The sequence below is a fragment of the Vespa velutina genome, chromosome 5 (genome assembly GCF_912470025.1).
Source record: "Vespa velutina chromosome 5, iVesVel2.1, whole genome shotgun sequence".
Classification (NCBI taxonomy): Eukaryota; Metazoa; Arthropoda; class Insecta; order Hymenoptera; family Vespidae; genus Vespa; species Vespa velutina.
This window is the reverse complement of record NC_062192.1, coordinates 3,010,426-3,029,067: the sequence shown is the minus strand read 5'-3', so window position 1 is coordinate 3,029,067 and position 18,642 is coordinate 3,010,426. Positions and strand designations below refer to the sequence as shown.

The following is an 18,642-nucleotide window of genomic DNA, read 5'->3' as shown; positions in this document are numbered from 1 at the left end:
CTTTGTTCAGAATTTGAATTAAAGGAGCCAATCGTTTGGTTAGGATGTATAATGATAGGATATATTAGAGAACACATAGAATTTCTTTTTACATTAAACATTTATTTTTATTTTCATTAATAATTTATACGAAATAAATAGTATTTAATAGTTATACAAATATTTATAATATAAAGTGTTCTATAATATAATACAATATAATACATTGTAGTACAATATAATAGTATTTTATACAAAGGACAAATTTATTTTTTCTTTTTATTCTTTTTAAATTATTGATCTAAGTGAATTAAATGAATGTCGTATGAAATTTAGATGAATTTGCAATTGAAGTCTATCAGCCGACAATCAGCGATATATTATTATATTTTTTAGGATCTTGCAAATTTACAATATAATTTTACAATAAGAAATGATCTCTTATGATATCTCGTTGAATTTGTCCCAACAAATGTCATTATACTATGAAAAGACAAATATGTACTTCCATTAAAAAGAGATGAATTTAACTTTAAAATCACATTCACCATTTGACCTGCAAAAAGATTGGTACCGTATAATGTGTCGCTTCATGACAAACAGATCTGTAAAAAAAAATTTTTATACATTCAATCCTTCACGTTATATCTCAATTATTCATGTTAAACAGGACAACCTGTGAATATATAGTGTTTATATAATTCATACAATTTTTAACAATTTTTTTTGTGAAACGATATTACAGGAACAAGTTTACGCTGAATATAAAGTAGTAGTAAAGTATAGTACTATGTGATTCATATGCAAAAATAATAAAATTCTTATATTCCATATACGATTAATAATTTTCCTTCTTATCTCTGAAATTCTTCGCGATCTCACAAACAATTAACTATAATTGTATTTGTAAGTCGATATCTCTTATAACATTTTATACAAATGGTTTGCATCGTATATGTGTGTGTGTGCGTATTCGTATACAAATAAATAAATATATCATCCTGCTTGTTATCATGTCGAAAGCACAATCGAGGTTTTCGTCGTTTATTTTTTATCGTTTTCCCATAGTGTCGAGAAAAAAATCAAATATAAATAAGAACGTTAAATAAAAATTAAAATGCAAGATCTGGATGATCGAATGCAGTGTTTAAATAAATTCACTTCCATTCTATTTGGTTTTTGACGAGAGAGAAAGAATCGTTCGAAAAATTTGATTAAAATGTCACGTACGTACTTCTCGATAAAATTTTTGGATCGAGCTTTGCGCGCAATGAAAAATCTGTGGAATTTGATCCAACGCGATTTCTAGAACATGATCGAGGAAAATAGGAAAATTCTAACGAAGAGATTTCAAAGGGATTTCGAATTTATAATACGAAAAACTTCTATATTCTTCTCGGTTCTGTCATTGTAAAAAAAGATCTCTCAGCTTTTTCTGTAAGATAATTGCATTAAAGAATTTAACTTCGTGGATGCGAATTCGAATGACTAACGAAAGAAAGATTTAAGTATATTTGATAATTGCAGATACATTAATAACGTTAAATAGCTACAAAATACATAATAAATTGACTATTAAGAGAGGAATGTTTCTCTTTCTTCTAAGGAAACTATTTTACTTAATAAGATAGAAACTTACGGGATAATTATTGTCGGCGTTTATTCGCATGAAATTCGTTTTCATTAAATACGACAGATTGTGATTACTATTATTCATACATTTAAGTTAATATCACGAGTGTAAGAAAAAGTAAAGAATATTATAATATAATATTATATTATATATAGTATTAGATATATCATCAATAGAAATTTAGAAATTTTAGGCTTTATTTATGTCAAAGAAAATTTGTAATAACAATCGAACATCGATTTTTGGTAAACCTCGTTTTGTGCGATAAAATGAATATTTGATCTCACATTTGATGTCATTCATTAAAACACTTATTAAGTCACCGTCTCTCGTTTTGCCACGCGAAAAACATTGAAGCTGTTTTAAACAGATCGTTGCAACAATTAACGAGATGGAAAACTTTCAGGATCGTTGTTTTGAGATACCATTAAATTCAATTAAGTCGAAAATTGTCTGAATATTTTGGTAAACAACAGAGACATTATAATGTTAAAATATTAATATTAAAGTGAGTATATTAGAACTAACATTGGACAATGTAATAAGAAAACAAAAATAAAACTTAGGAGCAAAAATAGTTATACCCGAAAATAAAAATACTAGATAAGAGTTTTCTCTCTCTCTCTCTCTCTCTCTCTCTCTCTCTCTCTGTGCCATTCTCTCTTTCTCTCTCCTTCTTTTTCTCTCCCTTCTCTCTCTTTCTCTCTCAAGTAGATCAGCACTCTCTCTTTTCTCGGAGCTTAAACAGAAGGGTCGCGAACCGTCTGCCGGATGGTATGCCAGTTATATGAGTCATTAGTCACTGTCTTCCGCAGAGGTGACTTACTTGGATTTAAAATTAATGGCGCGGCTTTTGCGATACTCGCGACGAAGATTTTTGCAGCACTTACGCTTCACGAACGTCCGAGTGCGCCTGAATGAAGGAAGAAGAAGAAGAAGTCGTGCCGTAGTCAGGAATGGAAGAGTAAAACTGCGCCCTCCCTAAAGAGTCAGGGAGAAAGAAGAAAAGAGAGAGAGAGAGAGAGAGAGAGAGAGAGAGAGAGAGAGTGGGGGTATTGTCTAAGTTTGCTGGCGTTATCCCCGTTTACGAGGGTTGGTCGGGAAGGAATAAAACCAAGGAAATTTTTATTAATAACCGGAGGGCCAACCAGAGCTCGTGACTGCTATCCCTTCCACGGTAAGAATGAAATTAACATGGCGAAGATACCAAAGCATCTGAAAGTGTCACGAAGCGCATATATCTCCATAAACGATTCTATCACTTCTATCTCTTACTATCCCTTTTCCTAATCTCATCCTGTTCTTTATAACTTTTACGAATAAAGAACATTCGATTTTTATTAATGGCAAAATTTTGTAAATTTTAATGTTACTTTATAACATCGATATGTTTTTCTTATTAAATATCCATACGTATTTTATAGTTAAACGAGCATCTCGTTGAATCGTTTAAAGGATAGTTTTTATTTGTACAATCTTTTTAACGTACGGCACAATTTATAGATCGGAGTCTTTGAAAGATGAAAGAAGAACTTTCGACTTCGGATGAGTTAGAGCTTTCGATAATCCTTGCAAGAAAAGCTCGCATTGCTTGGGTGGTGGGAGAAGGGGAGGGAGGGAGGGAGGGAGGGAGGGAGGGGGGGGCAACAGCAAAGTTATCGTCATATGGTGAATATTCACGGAGAAAAGCTTCGCGCTCGAAGTTACCTAACATGAACGCCGACGCTAAATGCGATACTTCTTTTTTCCAGTATGACATTTAAAAAGTCTAAAGAACTTGATATCGTGCGGAGACACGTTCGCAGAATTACCGGACATTGGGAGCGGAACGAGGAGTAAAAAAAGAAAAGGCGCAGCTTCCACGTCTAACCATTTCATCACCGAGATTTACGATGCGGTATACTTTTCTCTTTTTTTTATTCCAACGTACATTACTCTTTCGTTGTACTTTTTTTTTCTGTTTTTTTCTTTTTTTTTTTTTTTCATCGTCTTAAAAATATCTAAATGTATCTGTAGACAAAATAGTTTTGTCATTACAATAAAAAGCATGGGTCGAAAATAATCTAGAAATATACTGCACAAATATATATATATGTATATAATTTTTATATCTAGATCGTGAATAATTAATGAAGGCTTCCTAAACTATTCGTCAAAATTGAAGTGTCTGATTAATTATATAAAAATTGTAACTCTTATCTTTCCAACGCCTCTTTCTTTTTCTCTCTTTCTTTCTTTCTTTCTTTCTTTCTTTCTTTCTTTATAAAATGCTTTAAACTATATCAGAAAGAAACTTTTTAAACTTTTGCTAATTATTCAGCCTCCTTACTTAGCAAGTAGTTATAGAAGTAGTCTTGTAAACTTACATTACTCGTTCCACTCTGAAAAGCTCTCTCTTGCTTCGAAAAAGATTCAAGCATGCTGGAAGAAATCTGTCGATATCAATGAACAAGAAAAAGAGAGATAGAGAGTGAGAGAGAGAGAGACAGAGAGAGAGAGAGAGAGAGATAGAGAGAGAGAGAAAGAGAGAGAGAGAGAGAGAGAGAGAGAGCGAGAGAGAGATAGAGAGAAGGAGAAATTTTCTATAGCGAGTTATATGAAACCAAGAATCAAATTCGCAATATACGCAAGTCGAGAAAGATATAAAGAGAGACGAAGAGAGGCAATTGACAGGTTTCCACTTGAACTCTTTCTCCGTTTTCTCAGTTCCAAACCACAGAGATCTCGACTTTTCTATAATTTATTCTTCTTCTTTCTTTTACGTAGAACGTTCAACAGCCCCAGATTTACAGTTTTTTCATTGATTTCAATTTCGAAAATTCTTTCCTTGAAATTCTTTGCTATCTTGACCGCAATCAATAACATCGAATTAAAAATTTCGTAATAATTCGACATATAAATAGAGTAGATAAATAGATAATTCATGAAAATTCATCTAGTATTAAAAAAAAAAAAAAATATATATATATATATATATATATATATATATATATATATAATAGTATATAAATACAGATAAGATTAATAGATCTTAGTCATAAATAAAAGAAAAAAAAAAAAGAAAAAAAAATGAAAAAAAGAAAAATCATTCATATCTTATGGAGCATTAAACGGAAACATTGCCTGGTGGTATCTCAAGTTCTAAAACGTCACGAATTCGCAACATCACCGTCTATAAATATGCCGCGATGAACAATTCGCGGAGCAACTTTATATTTAATCGCATGGCTCGTCCCTTCCGAATAACGTTGCCGATAACCCCTTGCCCTCTCGCCCTTCGCCCTTCCAAACCAGTCTCATACTACTAACCACTGGAACAACATGGAGAACTACGATAAGTCGTACGAACTACGTAATCCGTATTGGAGTTTCTTGAAACACCGACAATGTAACCGGTACACTCGTATTACATGAATTTATGCGTCGAACAATTTGTCGGTATTATCGAACTCACATGAATCTACCGATAATCGAAGAGTCGTATTGGGAATAGAAACTTATAGTTAAAAGCATTAAAGAGAAAGATTCCTTGAAAATTTTAAACAGATGAATATTAAATAGTTTCTTTTTATTACTTTGTAAGTAAATGAAAAAAAAAAAAAAAAAAAAAAAGAAGCATATAATAATAATATTTTTAATAATTCTTAAAAGAAATTTTATTGACGTGAAATTATCTATCTGGACAAAACGTTGCAATTTTGAAAAAGGATATGAGGTATCTAAGAGAGAAAAATAGGAAAGGGGTGGAACATGGATAAAGGGACAATAATGAGAAGGGAATGAGAGATGGAAGGAGAGAGAAAGTTTCAAAAGGAAAGGATGAGAAAAATAGGTAAGCACAGAGCAATTTCCGCAATGTGAAAGTTTCTAGGGAGACAAACGATGCAGATATAGCTCGTAAGGTAAAGATTTTCCGTTTCTTCCAGCTTTCGATTATTGTCAACCTTTGATATCGCCCTTCGTTATTCTCCGTTCACTTATTCAGTACTATTTTTTCCTTTTTCCATTTTCCTTTTTTTTTCTTTTTCTCTTTTTTTTCTTTTTTTCAACGTTCCACAATAATAACATCCTACTTTAACAAGAGAGAAGAACGATCGATAAAATTCGCTGTACGATAAAATAGAATTTTTTTTTTTTTTTTTTTTTTTTCATTACAAAAACGTTCGCCCCGACGAAAATAGTAAAGAGCGAAGCGTTGTTTGCATTTAGCATGCATAAGTTTGTACGTATGTATGTGCGTACATCTATATTATCTTCATATCTTCATCGAGCATTGGTTCGTCGAGATACACAGCAACGATGAGACAATTATGAAGTGGTAGGTACGCGCCGCGTCGACGATTTGAATATTCAACGAAACGTGCTATTAGCTCCTTCTTGCTAGCGAAGCCTGACGATGCGAGTTAGAATGGCGACGAGTCACTCTTCGGACTATTCATCAAACTGACGTAGTTAAAGGTGTTACATCTTGGCATTTCAACCAGTGAAAGAAAGAGAGAGAGAGAGAGAGAGAGAGAGAGAGAGAGAGAGAGATGGTACATGTGATCATACAATTAATTAGCAACATTGCAGTGACAGATTACTATTTACGCGTTGGAAGCTTGATACTGAAGACATATTAAGACACATTACCATCGTATAATTATAATAACCGATTATCAACTCGAGAACATTTAACTCCTGATTACTCATTTTATTTATCAGTATCTATTAGGATCGATATTGTTCCTTCGAATAAGGGTTAATTCTCTTCGTTCTATCATTCTCTCGCACGACGAATGATAGAACGATTCAAGCACCATCCTGCGAATCGTAGTTAAAAGCAAGAGCCATAAATCAGACTAGCGGAGTAGACGAGGATGGAGAAACAGATGTATCCTGCAAATAACCGACCGTATAGTTACACGTAAGGTAGAAGAAGTTGTGGAAAGGGGGAAAGAGAGGAAGAGAGAGACAGAGAGACAGAGAGAGCTAGAGAGAGAGAGAGAGAGAGAGAGAGAAAGAGAGAGAGAGAAAGAGAGAAAGAGAGAGAGAGAGAGAGAGAAAGAGAGACAGAGACAGAAAGAGACAAAGCAAACAGAGAGAAAGAGAGAGAGAGAGAGAGAGAGAGAGAAAGACAGCAGAGGCGGAGTAGGATATACAACTACATAACGAAGAGAGGGAGAAGAAATAAAGGCAGGACGATACGCAGGGGGTCGTAAAGCGGGTCGGCCCGCCGCAATGTTGTTACTCACTGCTTTCGAGCGTAGAATTAATTAAAATGCATATAAAATGACCCAACAGCGACCGTCGAGCAGCCTCGACTCGTTCCCCAAATTGAACCGAACTTATCTCCTTCTTTCTCTCTCTCTCTCTCTCTCTCTCTCTCTCATGTCTTTTATAGGATATCCTCTTTCTCATTCGCAAAGAGCCATATCGAATAGCCTCGGGAATGCAAATTTTCCGAAAAGCCAGGTTCAAACGCGATTACTTTCATCGCTAACAAAAGCAAGTAAGTAACATTTCAATGTTTCTAAGTAATAGCACGTTCTCATTTCATATGAGAGTAGTGTGCGCAGATGCAAACATCTCGGGAGTATCGCAATACGCGTCTTGATAAAATGTTATAATTCATCGTTCGATATAGTAAAAGGAGAAGATAAAGGAGGATAGACGGTGCATAGAGACAGTCCTAGTATAGTCTCTATGAAAGTGCACTCAACAGTACCGAGGCTCATGCATAATCATATATTTACAGTGCCATGCCGAAGACCCTTTCCTTCCCATTCGCTAGCTCTTCCACTAGCAATGCTATACTCACTCTCTTCTTCTGCTCTCACGTATCAACGAGCATACACGCACGAACGCATAAGAGAAAAGGGGAGAGTGATAGAGAGAGAGAGAGAGAGAGAGAGAGAGAGAGAGAGAGAGAGAGAGAGAGAGAGAGAGAGAGAGAAGCAGCATGTGCCGCCGTCTCCGACTGCTTTAATTAAATATTTGCATACAGAAGAACCTACATATGTATAGCTATATACGTATACATGTGTATCTTTATATATATACATGTATGTATACATATATATATGTATATATATATATATTTCTCACACGTTTACAGCGACACAAGAAAAGACGCATAGTCGTTCCTCGTATCCTCTCTCGCATTATACTTTTTCTCTTAAGTTATGTGCGGACGTATAATATAAAATACATATGTACTAAATTAAATGGTATAAACTGTTATACCTTCGAAACTAATACTAATTAAACTACTCCAAATTTATCTATATATGTTACATTTTATTAAAAACTTGTTGATATATCGTTCTTAACAAATAACTATATTGTTAAAAATAAAATAAAGATAGAGAATATCGAATATGCGTTAATTTCATATGGATAAAAGTTTATATCTTTTGAGAGTTGGATGGTTGGATGTAGAGCTGTTAGGTGAGCTTGTAGCTTATGTTACCTCCCTCACGCCTGGATCCAAGGATCTTGTGAGATTAACCACAAAATCGCGCTCCATTGCTCACTACTAAGCATGGACATATAGACTACGTATCAACGTTGTATATGTATTTTCAGTATGCGTGTACATGGACCCTAAACAATGCATTCCTACTCGCGTGCACGACTGAATTACGGACGGTCGTTATACTTCATCATTTTCACCCCTACCTCCATTCTATCTTTCCCCTATGATGTCCCCTCTATCTTTTTCTCTGTCTTCTCATCTCTATCTCTCTTTCTCTTTTTTTTCCTTTCCAATCACTTATTCTTATCAATTCATACAATATTTAACTGTACGAATTTGAACATGAACTTGAATTGAATCATTTAGTTGATAAAAATTGCATGTCCGTGTCGTTTAAATTAAATTATTTCAATTTAAATAACATCGTCGTATGGCGAAAGATTTTTGAATTAGATCTTTTGTTTCGTAATTGTCATGTGCGTACACGTGTTCATTCAGAAATATTTCTCAATTTAAAATGTCAAAAGGGTATTAAATCTTTATCAATTTCTTATAACATGAACAATAAAACAACACTTCTAAGATTTTCGTTCATCCTTCTATTATGCATCTTTTTCGTTCTTTTTTGATTTCTTCTTTTTCTTTTGTTTCTCTCTCTCTCTCTCTCTCTCTCTCTTTCTATTTCCTTACTCTTCCTTCTTTATGACACTCCACTTATTTTACTAACAATAATGTTTCTCACCAATTAAGATGTTTATCAGGAAGAGCACGGTTACCGCGAAATATTTGCCGCTTCCAAGCACGACTCTTTAAATCAGCTCGAAGTATCTCGCTGGTGGTAAGCAAACAGGCGAAACCGGAGTAAAAATTGCTTCAACTGCTTCAATTAAGAAGAAACATTAAATCATTCCGATGAGATCTACATCAGTTTAGAAAGAAAATATATTCGCGTGCGTTCATTGTCGCGTTCGCATTATAGTTAATTAAAAAAAAAAAAAAAAAAAAAAACAAAAAAAGAAACAAAAAATTCCCGTCGAAAATTCGAAAGTATTTTTGTAATCAATAAAAATCATTCAAACCGATCGTATATTTCCCAACTTATGTAGCTGTTTAAAAAAATCATCGACCATGCTCGTTCGAGGAAAAATCATAAAAGAGTTTTCAGCAAACGAAAAAAGAGAAAGAATGGATAGGAGGCAAGCTTGCAAAGATGAAAAACAAAAAGAAAGAAGAGTAATATAATGGAAAAGAGAGCAAATAAGAGGAAAGATGAGGCAGAAGGGGAAGGAAAAGAGTAAGGAAGAATGTTCCTCCTATGGAAACTCGGTGAAGAGTATGAAAAGGGACAGAAAGAGAGTGAGTAGAGGTAGCCGAGAGAATCCTTGAAACGAGAATCGAGTTAGACCCTGGACTCCTGACGGGAAATGCCGCTTATACATGCGGCATAAACTAAAACTACCGGTGTCACCGGTGATACACCGTCGGTAGACGCTGGGCGAGGACGGTTTATTGTCCATTTGTATTCCACGTTCTGAGTTTTCTCCTTCTTCGTCTTTCTCTTCACTTCTTTCTCTCTCTCTCTCTCTCTCTCTCTCTCTCTCTCTCTCTTTCTATCTATCTATCTATCTATCTTTCTTTAGTTTTTCTCTTTTTCTCTTATCTCTATGTCTTTTCCTTTTTCTCTCTTTTTCTCTCTTTATCTATATCTCCTTTCTTCTTTACTATATCTGTCTCTTTCTTTCTCTCTGTTACTTTACCCTACCGTTCTCGTTTTCGTATAAAGAGAAAAAGAATAGTATTGCCCGCCTTGTTTTTTCTCCATCCGGTGTATTTTTCTGTTTTAGACGTAGACCGAGTGCAGTCAACGAGATGGTGCGAGCTCTGCTTTTAGCGGCCTGTCCGAGGGCATCAGTATCTCTAAACGACCGACCGTCCCTCTCAAACCCTTTCATTGCTTAACGCCAGGTCCACTCTTCCTCTCAGTGCTTTTCGTGCTAGTGCGCGTTCCACTTCCGACTTTTAGAGCCAGCCGTTATGTAAAACACGACGCCCAACGGGTCTTTTGATTAATCTAGAAGAAGGAAGAAAAAAAGAAATAACTTCGTTAGAGACTTACTGGAAGATAGAGTGAGTGAATGAGACAGAGGAAAAGAGAGAGAGAGAGAGAGAGAGAGAGAGAGAGAGAGAGAGAGAGAGAGAGAGATGAAAAGTCTCAGAATGAAAGAACGCGGCCTTGCGTTTACTCATTTTAGCTCGTATAAAAAAGATTGATGTAGCCTAGCTTGAAGGTTCGTTACACCTGTCAAACGAACCCGAGAAAAAACTCGACGATTCTTCTGACAGTTTTCGTCGTCGACCAAGCGAAAGACGTGTTGATTCGAGTGAAATTACGAAGATAATACTATTTAAACTTTTTCAGCTAATCACAATCAAAATGTTTTTTTAAACTAGTTGATACAAGTAACACTGTATGTGTGTACTTTTTAATTATACTGCGATGATATATACCGTGAGAATAAAATTAATTCGAACATTTTATATTATTTCAAAATAGTTGTATTATACGTTAATAAATAATAATAGTATAATTAGAGATTGCAATTAGTAATATTATATTGTTTTACTTACGTTTACGTTATATTAAATTCTTAAATGTTGATGACAATCGTTATTGAGAGAGTTCACGTGGTCGACAGAACAAAGACAATTGTATCTTATGGCGATCAAAAGCAGTACACAAGATCGTATTTGTTTGCTTAAAGAGCATCAATTTGCTACTGCATTTCCACCACTTAGGTACGTTTGAACTGTAATGGAGGATGTAATTAATCCGGAACTTGGAGACTTCACGCTTGAATGGCAAATCTATTACGATGCAACTGAACGGTTAATTTTACAATTACCACATATTCCTTTGTAGAAAGGAATTAGAATAGAATGTTAATACTTTAAAAGAATGGATTTTGTCTTACGTTTATTCGATTTTTTTTCCGATTCTTTATAATTCTTATATATGTCAAGATATTTCCGAAAATGATTAAACAGATTTCAGAATCATTCTGATTTCTATCAAATGATATTAACGTGGATAAAGTTTTGAGGATAAAGCGAGGAGTCGTTCGATGCGTCGATCGATACGTCGAAAATTACAACAGGCCAATATTACACGCTTAATTGTTGTTTGAATAATCGAACGCGAGTAGGATTCACGTTTAAACTGGATCCAGCTTTTCCTTCATCTCTCTCTCTCTCTCTCTCTCTCTCTCTCTTTCTCTCTCTCTCTCTGTCTCTTCCTCTCTCTGTCTCTTCCTCTCTCTGTCTCTCTCTTTTTCTCTCTAGCTGTATTAATTCGTACAAACGTTTAAACGCGTTTGTACCTAATTATCTCCCGTCCCGATGTTATTCCTTTTGATGTGCGACTCCCGTGAATAGTATAACGTGAATTTCATTTAATTTAATAATTGTAATTCACAAAAATTATCATAAATCAAAAAGCTTGAAAACTTTTATTTAACTGTTTAAACTTGTCGTGAAATAGAAAGTAGTTCAAATTTATTTAAATTGACATATTAAAACGTTAATGTTTCTTTTGCCGTTACAATTTCTAAATTTCCCTTATTAAAATTTTATTTAATAATTAATCCCCATGATTCATTTCGATATAGCATTAACGTATCACCAATCTTCAATCAGGATATATGTATATTAATAGATTTTTCCAATTAATACTCACGATATTGCATATTTCGTTCGTGCTCGAGTAGGAAGTCATTAATCTCGCTAAGGGTATAGAAATATTTTATTTAAAAGATATGAGAAAATTCAAGCGAAAATTCTCTTTCGTTTATTTTCCTCTCTCTCTCTCTCTCTCTCTATATATATATATATATATATATATATATATATATTTTTTTTTTTCTCTCTCTTTTTATTCTACCGACTTTGGAACTTTTAGTTATGTTCCCCAAACGAACGTCGTACACCGTACACGAAGTCTTTCTTAATCTACGCACATTATGATTTACAGCAGTCGGTGGAGCATCTAACATTGAAGAGCATGCAGGACTTTCGTTCTCTTTCTCTTTCTGTCTCTCGGTGAGCCATTCACATTTCTCATTTACTTAGAGACGACCGACGACGACCGTATGAATTATCCAGACGAAATCCCAAAGGCACGATTCAGTACGTAAGAATAATGATACCGGAGGTCTGGCCGGACACGAAAATCGTTCTAAATAAATCGTCCTCCGCTCGAAAGAGAAATAGAGACGAAGAGACAGAGACAGAGGAAAAGAGAGACAGAGAGAGAGAGAGAGAGAGAGAGGGAGAGAGAGAGAGAAAGAAGAAGGGAGATTGGTACCAGCATGCATTCCCTTCGTTAAATAGAATTTGTAATAGATGCAATTAAATCAGGCCTGAAAATACATTCGCGTTTTTGGACGATCGATATTATCATCTGTTTAAATTTAATCGGGGAAAGAAAATCGAGATTGGTCGCTCTGCCTGTCATATATTTTGATTGTAGGACAAATAATACACATGCAAATAATGTGTAGATCAAACGTGAAACGAAACAAGAGCATTTGATAGAAATTTATGATATTACCCTCGAGCGAAATTTATGATATTACCCGTATGATATTAACTGGACGCGTGTTATATATAGTTACGTCTACACGTCTACACATATCTACATAAGCATACGTATACGTATACTCGTTACATAGAAATATAGACGTCATCTTGACACGCCTCATTAATTATCAGAACTATTCTACCCTTGTCGCGTATTCGCATGACACGTAGAATAAAACTCACCATTTTTGTCGTATTAAAGTGATCGATGGATCGGGACCTTGACGCTCCAAGTTTCAAAGTGTCCCATCAACCGTCGTCTGATCTCTTAGGATCGTATTCTTATGGTGAAGAGAATAAGAGTTATTCGATGGAATGAAAAATGATAAGGTTTTATCTTTTTATAGTAGATACCTGCTCGTTTCTTATCTTCGTCGAATGTTACGTTGTCTTATCAGTATGATAATCCTGGTAAATTTTAAAAACTTTCAATGATATTACGATGATATGAAGAAAGAAAAAAAAAAAAAAGGAATAGAAGAAAAATCGACGAAATTGGATTGCTTTTCAAGGATATCGTGTTTTCCTGATATCCATTGATACGGATTAGGGACTCGAGCTTCTATTCGATATAGTTAACACCTCTACCCCGTTTGGAAGATACAAAATTACGTTGCAGGTGCATTTTCTTAAAACAGATCTCGCTTAGGAAGATGGGAAAGCCAAGAGGAAGGAGTTATCGAAGAACGTTCGAACGAAGTTATCCAAGTGAGAAGAAAATGTCATTGGCATCGAACGAAAACTTTTGCGATCGCCCGTACTCTCTTCCTTCTCTTTCTTTTTTCTTTTTTAACCTCGACGTGCTTGACTCTACTCTAACTACTCCTTCTCAGTCCTTAAACGTGTCCCTTCTCGTACTACAACAAGTTTTTTTTCTCTTTTATCTTTACCCTAGTTTATTAATTTTTCTATCTATTGTCATTTTAACTTGATATATTGATCGTATAAAATTTTAACATTTCATTTAAAGTAAGAAAATAAACTTTTTATATCGATTTAAAATTGATAAAAAAAAGTAATATACGTCATTTAAAATGAGATTTAGCATTAAAATTTTTCATTTTCTCCTTTAAAAGCTTTAGACTTTTGTTAGCCCGGATAAATAAATTTAGTTTTCTTTATCTCTTTTTCTCCCCTACGATTCTTTTCGTCTGTTGGGAATAACATTACCAGCCACCTTGATTTTTCTTTTCTCCCTTTTATCGAAGTTCACTCACCACGAAATACAAGGAACAACACCAACGTGTTTTGCCAGTCGATTCGATGTTTACCACCCGCCATGCTTTAAAGTGGAACTTTTCTTAACTACTACTGACATTTCCAAGACTTCTCTCTTCATCATCTTATCGTAACCTTTGTCAGAGGACCTGTAATGCTAAGAATACTTTCTACGAAGACCTTTTGTTAACCAACTCTTCCCCTTTTACCAACAGATTCTCTCGCTTCCTTTTCTCCTTAACTTCTTCGCGTTCACAAGCTCTCGTAAAATATCTCGTAGACGACGATAATCTATCTTCTCTCTCTTTCTCTCTCTCTCTCTCTCTCTTTCTCTCTTTCTTTTTTTCTCATAAGAGAAACGAGCTAGCTAGCTCTAACTCGTCCATGTCCGTTAAAAGTAATTGTCACTTTCCAGGAGACCCGTAGAATTAGCATCGAGCGAATAGTCCTCGTGGATTCTATGTGAAATGATAAACGGGTTCGAGACACTTTTCTAATGTCTTTGGAAAATGAGAGAATTCGTTGTTAAGAGTAAATCGTAAAAAAATACAAATAAACCTATCACATATATATATATATATATATATATATATATATATTTCGAATGGATGTATACGTTTAAATCCATCCATTCGAACGAATAAAATAGACTAGAAATTTTCATGCGACCAGTTTTCCAGTAATCCAATTTAAATATATCGGATATAAATTTTGGTTTCAGCATCGATACGTTTTAATTTCACTTTAATTTTGTAATAAAAATTTATTTCGATCGAAATGTAGAGAGTGGCAGTATGGGACGTAAAGAGGTGTTATCGCATATTACAGATTTACGGAAGAAATGAGAGAAAAGATTATTAAATCAGTTATATAATTTCACTTATACGCATATTTAAATTTATATTTAGAGCGATACACGAAGGCTTATTGCAAATAATTCGTTAAAGATACTATACGTATCATGTATACGTGGATGCTATTTCAATGCAATTTACAAATCGATTATACAAAAATTGATTGTTTAAGTGTGTATAAAAGAAGGAAGAAAACAAAAACAAATAAAAAAAAAGAAAAAAAGAACAAAAATGAACTTACTTGATTAATACTTGCGATCTAATAAAACTGTAATATTATTTATCGTTCGAATTGATTTTTGTCCTATCGTTTGAATATACATTTTTATAATAATATAAAATGAATGAAATCGTGAAAAATGAATACACGTTCTCAGTCCGATTAATGCTAATCCAATCTTTTATTTTACGTCGATTTTATTTTATTATTCAAACTCACGAATTCTTAAGCTCCCGTTCATTCGAATCTGATTTCATGCTTTCTGCTTTTACTGTCGAAGTTACGTCCAGCTAGCATCGCTTTTACGAGCGACTTCGCGTTATCCGTAATTCTACGTTCTATTTCTCGTGCGATCGCACGCCGGTCAAACTTCCTGCAGACCAGTCGTCTTACTCGCTTGACTTCTCCTTTGAAACCACCGGATATTTTCACAAAATTCTCGACATTTCCGGTTAAAACGAAGCTCCCTCGCCCTCTCTTACGGTTTCTCGTGGAAGAGAAATAAGATCTATTTCCGGTATTTCGCTTCGTGACATCGATCGAGAACCTTCCAACCACCGTACACCATTTGTACGAATCTCCCAGTCGTATTGATTTGTTTTTCGGACTATCGAAGGAAAAGTATTTAATATTGTATGGCAAAATAAAAAAAAAGTCACGTTCGCGGAGTACGTAAATAACGAACGTATATTATTAATCTGTAAAAAATAAAAGAAAAAAAAAAAAAAAAGAAAAATATTGCTTGTTGCAACGTATTAACGAATTAAATCGTATTATTTCCAAAGGAAATAAAATTTCTTTTAGAAGATTAATTATTCTCTCTCTCTCTCTCTCTCTCTCTCTCTCTCTCTCTCTCTCTCTCTCTCTCTCTCTCTCATGTATAAGATATATTTAATCGATAGCATATATTATGTTCGATAATAAGAATTTGATGTTACATTTTAATTATTTAATAATACGTTAGTCAGAAAGAAAGGTTGATTTAATTACAAGCTTCTCGCATAGCTTTCTAATTGATGGGTAGGTACTCACGACAGGAGACGGTAAAAGCGACAGCAAGGAGAGTTGGTGTTCTTAAATGAAAATAATCGACGGATAAAAACCGAAAACGGCACGACGAAACGTTCATAATAAGATCTTATCTTCGCTTTATGAGTCCAGCTCGGTAGCCTCACGATGCGAGCCATGTTTTATCCATCCCGTCGAGGATAAGCTGGATAAATTTCTATCGTCGCACGCACATCCTACCTCGACCTTTAATTTGACGCAATAAAATAGAAGCTTGACACGTTCAGCCCAAATTGAAGCGAATATATGTACGATTTTCATTTAAGAAAAAATGTACTCAATTTTTGTCCTTTTGAATTTGTGTCTTTTTTTTTCTTTTTTTATTTTTAAGAACGTCAAATGTTTATTTCTCATCTATAATATTTACAAATCGAGAAATTTCAAAAAATATAAATGATGAATAACACTGCAATTAAATGCATGGATATCTTCTATGCATGTTCTACTTATCTAAGTGAGAGCGCGCAATATAAAACTTTTGTTCTCGAGACATGTTTAGTAAATATTCATTGTTCATTTAGTAATATCTACTTAACGTTAAGAGCTTTCAACTAGAAATTCTATTATTTAGTTGGAGTACGATGCCCAAACTAGAATTCATTGAAAGTCCGAGTGAATCCAAGCGCGATATCTTCTGAACCTCGTGATCCGTGGTACGAGATAAGCAGTGGTCGCACGTTCTAACGATCGACTCGATGCGGAGAACCGAGTTTAATAGAAATTTCCCGAGAGATCTGATATCATTGGTTGGAGAGTGCGAACGCGAGGGTCGCTTGGAAACTCGCTTGACGCGTCGCGCGCGGCCTGACGACTACTCGGGCCAAGGGGTTAATGACGTAGGAGAAGTTGCCGGTTGTTAGAAGGAGAGGACTTTGACTAATCGTGAGAGAGATCGACGTTGTCCTCTTCACTTCGGGAGGTCAACGGTGCTTCGTGCGAATCGAGCTTTTATATATGTCTCTTTCTCTCTCTCTCTCTCTCTCTCTCTTAGCTCTTTAAATTAAAACGATCTATCTGTCTATCTATCTATCCAACTTTCTCTCGTGCTTCTCCTCTGGGAAGTATTAATGCATTAATTGATGTCACGAGTGCTTATATGCCATGCTCCTTCACAACCTCTCCTTCTCTTTTTCTCTCCATCTCTCTCTCTCTCTCTCTCTCTCTCTCTCTCTCTTTCTCTATCCTACATCTATTTTAAGAACACTGCTATTAGAGATTCCAAGAGATTGATGACTCCTTAAGTAATAATACTGTAAAAGGCAGACCTTATAAGCTGTTTAACCCTTAAATGTCAAGTAGAAAAAGAAAATTTATATTTTATTCTAATAAAGTTATATAGATTATTTCTTTTAACTCAATCACTTTTCTTTAATTTCATTATATTGCCATTATTTAATTTTAATTATAAATAATTCTTATTTCTAAAAGTAATATTATAAAGAAGAAACGTTTATTCGAGTTTATGCCTATCACATTCTATAAAAAAACGCCGAAATATGGAGTAACTATCGAATATAACATGGCGAATGAATCGACCTCCGTTTTCTACGTTCCTTAAATAAAACATCTACGGATTGATCTAACACCGGTGTTTATTCTTCCTATCGCACACCCTCGAAAATCGTGCTCTCATTCTTTCATTTTATATCTCCCTCTTCGTCTTTATTTCACTCACTTTTTTGTTTCTCTTTCTATATATATATATATATATATATATATATATATATATATATATATACCTGCCTTTTGTATTCTCGAAAGACCAAAGCTTTTTTTCCTTTGCCCTTAAATAAAACATTCGAAATACATTCAAGATTAAGAGAATCGAGTAGAGCTCCCTTGTTGGTCAAAATGACGATCGGGGCCTTTTCGGAGGACGAAAGACAAAGTGCAGGTAGGTACTATATAGAGACTACTGAACTATGTATAGAACTTGAAGGAAAAAGAAATAGAAGGGAAAAGAAAGTGGAGCGATTTTATTGGGACGAAAAAAATGTTGGATTCTTTTCTTGTTACGTCGAAAAAAGAAGGAAAAGAAGAAGGGATTTGAGAGGGATAAAAATGGAGATGTAAGGAATAAAAAGAGAGAGAGAGAGAGAGGGAAAGAAAGAAAGAGAAACAGAGAGGAACGGTCAAAAAGATAAAAAAGGCACACGAAACGATCTCTTGGCCCTTTTCAAAGGTTGACCCACTAGAAATAGGATCGATATATATATATCACACATGCTACTTTAATCCGGTCAAAGGTTTGATAATAGTGAATCGTGAATGTTCCTAACGATAAGACCGTTTCGTGCGTTAGGACACAATATCGACAACGATGTAGGTGGTTTAACGTCGACGTATTTCAGGATAAAGTTACATGCCCGTTCATACTTTTCAATCGATATATCATATAGATAACTATTAATGTTTCAAACTTTGTTATTTTTAATTACAAGCTTCACGATCTAATATCGTAATGTTTGATTAACTCGTAATATTTCTTCTATACGGATATTTGTTTCTCCCTCGTAAATAATATTAAAAATTAACGAGAAATCCGTGTAGCTATAATTACGAGCTTATTATCGTCACA

General features: G+C 34.5%; 1 long non-coding RNA gene across 1 annotated transcript; it reads right to left on the bottom strand.

Annotated features, from left to right (window-relative positions):
- Positions 1-9,267: 9,267 nt before the first annotated feature.
- LOC124949135 lies at positions 9,268-12,978 on the bottom strand. The gene is made up of 3 exons (XR_007100975.1): positions 12,888-12,978; positions 10,698-10,876; positions 9,268-10,140 (listed from the first exon to the last, which is right to left on the bottom strand). It is a non-coding gene; the product is annotated as an uncharacterized LOC124949135 (long non-coding RNA).
- Positions 12,979-18,642: the final 5,664 nt, after the last annotated feature.